Genomic DNA, 6,214 nt, shown 5'->3' on the forward strand with positions numbered 1-6,214 from the left:
TTCCACCAAACCTCTTCTCTCCATGTCATCCTTCACCTTATTTTCTCCCCAACTGTTATCCCTACACTAAGGGATCGGTTGCCTGATGCACTTTCTCCAATGCCTTCTATCTATCAAAGGCATCCTCTTCCACCAAACCTCTTCTCTCCATGTCATCCTTCACCTTATTTTCTCCCCAACTGTTATCCCTACACTAAGGGATCGGTTGCCTGATGCACTTTCTCCAATGCCTTCTATCTATCAAAGGCATCCTCTTCCACCAAACCTCTTCTCTCCATGTCATCCTTCACCTTATTTTCTCCCCAACTGTTATCCCTACATTAAGGGATCGGTTGCCTGATGCACTTTCTCCAATGCCTTCTATCTATCAAAGGCATCCTCTTCCACCAAACCTCTTCTCTCCATGTCATCCTTCACCTTATTTTCTCCCCAACTGTTATCCCTACATTAAGGGATCGGTTGCCTGATGCACTTTCTCCAATGCCTTCTATCAAAGGCATCCTCTTCCACCAAACCTCTTCTCTCCATGTCATCCTTCACCTTATTTTCTCCCCAACTGTTATCCCTACATTAAGGGATCGGTTGCCTGATGCACTTTCTCCAATGCCTTCTATCTATCAAAGGCATCCTCTTCCACCAAACCTCTTCTCTCCATGTCATCCTTCACCTTATTTTCTCCCCAACTGTTATCCCTACACTAAGGGATCGGTTGCCTGATGCACTTTCTCCAATGCCTTCTATCTATCAAAGGCATCCTCTTCCACCAAACCTCTTCTCTCCATGTCATCCTTCACCTTATTTTCTCCCCAACTGTTATCCCTACATTAAGGGATCGGTTGCCTGATGCACTTTCTCCAATGCCTTCTATCAAAGGCATCCTCTTCCACCAAACCTCTTCTCTCCATGTCATCCTTCACCTTATTTTCTCCCCAACTGTTATCCCTACACTAAGGGATCGGTTGCCTGATGCACTTTCTCCAAGGCCTTCTATCTATCAAAGGCATCCTCTTCCACCAAACCTCTTCTCTCCATGTCATCCTTCACCTTATTTTCTCCCCAACTGTTATCCCTACACTAAGGGATCGGTTGCCTGATGCACTTTCTCCAAGGCCTTCTATCTATCAAAGGCATCCTCTTCCACCAAACCTCTTCTCTCCATGTCATCCTTCACCTTATTTTCTCCCCAACTGTTATCCCTACACTAAGGGATCGGTTGCCTGATGCACTTTCTCCAAGGCCTTCTATCAATCAAAGGCATCCTCTTCCACCAAACCTCTTCTCTCCATGTCATCCTTCACCTTATTTTCTCCCCAACTGTTATCCCTACACTAAGGGATCGGTTGCCTGATGCACTTTCTCCAAGGCCTTCTATCAATCAAAGGCATCCTCTTCCACCAAACCTCTTCTCTCCATGTCATCCTTCACCTTATTTTCTCCCCAACTGTTATCCCTACACTAAGGGATCGGTTGCCTGATGCACTTTCTCCAATGCCTTCTATCAATCAAAGGCATCCTCTTCCACCAAACCTCTTCTCTCCATGTCATCCTTCACCTTATTTTCTCCCCAACTGTTATCCCTACATTAAGGGATCGGTTGCCTGATGCACTTTCTCCAATGCCTTCTATCTACCAAAGGCATCCTCTTCCACCAAACCTCTTCTCTCCATGTCATCCTTCACCTTATTTTCTCCCCAACTGTTATCCCTACATTAAGGGATCGGTTGCCTGATGCACTTTCTCCAATGCCTTCTATCTACCAAAGGCATCCTCTTCCACCAAACCTCTTCTCTCCATGTCATCCTTCACCTTATTTTCTCCCCAACTGTTATCCCTACATTAAGGGATCGGTTGCCTGATGCACTTTCTCCAATGCCTTCTATCTACCAAAGGCATCCTCTTCCACCAAACCTCTTCTCTCCATGTCATCCTTCACCTTATTTTCTCCCCAACTGTTATCCCTACATTAAGGGATCGGTTGCCTGATGCACTTTCTCCAATGCCTTCTATCAATCAAAGGCATCCTCTTCCACCAAACCTCTTCTCTCCATGTCATCCTTCACCTTATTTTCTCCCCAACTGTTATCCCTACATTAAGGGATCGGTTGCCTGATGCACTTTCTCCAATGCCTTCTATCAATCAAAGGCATCCTCTTCCACCAAACCTCTTCTCTCCATGTCATCCTTCACCTTATTTTCTCCCCAACTGTTATCCCTACATTAAGGGATCGGTTGCCTGATGCACTTTCTCCAATGCCTTCTATCAATCAAAGGCATCCTCTTCCACCAAACCTCTTCTCTCCATGTCATCCTTCACCTTATTTTCTCCCCAACTGTTATCCCTACATTAAGGGATCGGTTGCCTGATGCACTTTCTCCAATGCCTTCTATCAATCAAAGGCATCCTCTTCCACCAAACCTCTTCTCTCCATGTCATCCTTCACCTTATTTTCTCCCCAACTGTTATCCCTACATTAAGGGATCGGTTGCCTGATGCACTTTCTCCAATGCCTTCTATCTATCAAAGGCATCCTCTTCCACCAAACCTCTTCTCTCCATGTCATCCTTCACCTTATTTTCTCCCCAACTGTTATCCCTACATTAAGGGATCGGTTGCCTGATGCACTTTCTCCAATGCCTTCTATCTATCAAAGGCATCCTCTTCCACCAAACCTCTTCTCTCCATGTCATCCTTCACCTTATTTTCTCCCCAACTGTTATCCCTACACTAAGGGATCGGTTGCCTGATGCACTTTCTCCAATGCCTTCTATCTATCAAAGGCATCCTCTTCCACCAAACCTCTTCTCTCCATGTCATCCTTCACCTTATTTTCTCCCCAACTGTTATCCCTACACTAAGGGATCGGTTGCCTGATGCACTTTCTCCAATGCCTTCTATCTATCAAAGGCATCCTCTTCCACCAAACCTCTTCTCTCCATGTCATCCTTCACCTTATTTTCTCCCCAACTGTTATCCCTACACTAAGGGATCGGTTGCCTGATGCACTTTCTCCAATGCCTTCTATCTATCAAAGGCATCCTCTTCCACCAAACCTCTTCTCTCCATGTCATCCTTCACCTTATTTTCTCCCCAACTGTTATCCCTACACTAAGGGATCGGTTGCCTGATGCACTTTCTCCAATGCCTTCTATCTATCAAAGGCATCCTCTTCCACCAAACCTCTTCTCTCCATGTCATCCTTCACCTTATTTTCTCCCCAACTGTTATCCCTACACTAAGGGATCGGTTGCCTGATGCACTTTCTCCAATGCCTTCTATCTATCAAAGGCATCCTCTTCCACCAAACCTCTTCTCTCCATGTCATCCTTCACCTTATTTTCTCCCCAACTGTTATCCCTACACTAAGGGATCGGTTGCCTGATGCACTTTCTCCAATGCCTTCTATCTATCAAAGGCATCCTCTTCCACCAAACCTCTTCTCTCCATGTCATCCTTCACCTTATTTTCTCCCCAACTGTTATCCCTACACTAAGGGATCGGTTGCCTGATGCACTTTCTCCAATGCCTTCTATCTATCAAAGGCATCCTCTTCCACCAAACCTCTTCTCTCCATGTCATCCTTCACCTTATTTTCTCCCCAACTGTTATCCCTACACTAAGGGATCGGTTGCCTGATGCACTTTCTCCAAGGCCTTCAATCTATCAAAGGCATCCTCTTCCACCAAACCTCTTCTCTCCATGTCATCCTTCACCTTATTTTCTCCCCAACTGTTATCCCTACACTAAGGGATCGGTTGCCTGATGCACTTTCTCCAAGGCCTTCAATCTATCAAAGGCATCCTCTTCCACCAAACCTCTTCTCTCCATGTCATCCTTCACCTTATTTTCTCCCCAACTGTTATCCCTACATTAAGGGATCGGTTGCCTGATGCACTTTCTCCAATGCCTTCTATCAATCAAAGGCATCTTCTTCCACCAAACCTCTTCTCTCCATGTCATCCTTCACCTTATTTTCTCCCCAACTGTTATCCCTACATTAAGGGATCGGTTGCCTGATGCACTTTCTCCAATGCCTTCTATCTATCAAAGGCATCCTCTTCCACCAAACCTCTTCTCTCCATGTCATCCTTCACCTTATTTTCTCCCCAACTGTTATCCCTACATTAAGGGATCGGTTGCCTGATGCACTTTCTCCAATGCCTTCTATCTATCAAAGGCATCCTCTTCCACCAAACCTCTTCTCTCCATGTCATCCTTCACCTTATTTTCTCCCCAACTGTTATCCCTACATTAAGGGATCGGTTGCCTGATGCACTTTCTCCAATGCCTTCTATCTATCAAAGGCATCCTCTTCCACCAAACCTCTTCTCTCCATGTCATCCTTCACCTTATTTTCTCCCCAACTGTTATCCCTACATTAACCCTTTTACCCCCAGGCTCTTTGGAAATTTCCAACCCTTAACCCCCAAGGGGTTATTTTTTCCCCAGCACATTTTGCAGTATATATTTTTTTAATTGCTCTAACAGCCTTAGTTTTTGTCATAGAGAGGTCAGGTTGGTCTCATTCTCTTGGAAAATGCCTGAATTTTTTCAAAAAAATATAAAAAATATGAAAAAAAAATTTAAATAGCATTTTTTTTTGCAAGGACGTACCGGTACGTCCATGGGGGGAAAGGGATGAGTTTTGTGAAACGTACCAGTACGTCCTTTGGGGGTAAAAGGGTTAAGGGATCGGTTGCCTGATGCACTTTCTCCAATGCCTTCTATCTATCAAAGGCATCCTCTTCCACCAAACCTCTTCTCTCCATGTCATCCTTCACCTTATTTTCTCCCCAACTGTTATCCCTACATTAAGGGATCGGTTGCCTGATGCACTTTCTCCAATGCCTTCTATCAATCAAAGGCATCCTCTTCCACCAAACCTCTTCTCTCCATGTCATCCTTCACCTTATTTTCTCCCCAACTGTTATCCCTACATTAAGGGATCGGTTGCCTGATGCACTTTCTCCAATGCCTTCTATCTATCAAAGGCATCCTCTTCCACCAAACCTCTTCTCTCCATGTCATCCTTCACCTTATTTTCTCCCCAACTGTTATCCCTACATTAAGGGATCGGTTGCCTGATGCACTTTCTCCAATGCCTTCTATCTATCAAAGGCATCCTCTTCCACCAAACCTCTTCTCTCCATGTCATCCTTCACCTTATTTTCTCCCCAACTGTTATCCCTACATTAAGGGATCGGTTGCCTGATGCACTTTCTCCAATGCCTTCTATCTATCAAAGGCATCCTCTTCCACCAAACCTCTTCTCTCCATGTCATCCTTCACCTTATTTTCTCCCCAACTGTTATCCCTACATTAAGGGATCGGTTGCCTGATGCACTTTCTCCAATGCCTTCTATCTATCAAAGGCATCCTCTTCCACCAAACCTCTTCTCTCCATGTCATCCTTCACCTTATTTTCTCCCCAACTGTTATCCCTACATTAAGGGATCGGTTGCCTGATGCACTTTCTCCAATGCCTTCTATCTATCAAAGGCATCCTCTTCCACCAAACCTCTTCTCTCCATGTCATCCTTCACCTTATTTTCTCCCCAACTGTTATCCCTACATTAAGGGATCGGTTGCCTGATGCACTTTCTCCAATGCCTTCTATCTATCAAAGGCATCCTCTTCCACCAAACCTCTTCTCTCCATGTCATCCTTCACCTTATTTTCTCCCCAACTGTTATCCCTACATTAAGGGATCGGTTGCCTGATGCACTTTCTCCAATGTCTTCTATCTATCAAAGGCATCCTCTTCCACCAAACCTCTTCTCTCCATGTCATCCTTCACCTTATTTTCTCCCCAACTGTTATCCCTACATTAAGGGATCGGTTGCCTGATGCACTTTCTCCAATGCCTTCTATCAAAGGCATCCTCTTCCACCAAACCTCTTCTCTCCATGTCATCCTTCACCTTATTTTCTCCCCAACTGTCATCCCTACATTAAGGGATCAGTTGCCTGATGCACTTTCTCCAATGCCTTCTATCATAGGCATCCTCGTCCAACCTATTCTCTCCATATAATTCTCCACCTTATCTCGCATTCTAATTCTCTGACCACCTCTCTCTTTTCTCACAATAACAGGTTCCTCCTACGACCTCCTCAATTCCCTCCCCACCATTTATCCTCTCAACATGTCCACACCATCTCAGTAGTGATACTCTTATCACCTCTGTGTAATCTCCATTACGCCTGCTATTTTTAATTC

The sequence above is a fragment of the Palaemon carinicauda genome, chromosome 21, assembly GCF_036898095.1.
Source record: "Palaemon carinicauda isolate YSFRI2023 chromosome 21, ASM3689809v2, whole genome shotgun sequence".
Taxonomy (NCBI): Eukaryota; Metazoa; Arthropoda; class Malacostraca; order Decapoda; family Palaemonidae; genus Palaemon; species Palaemon carinicauda.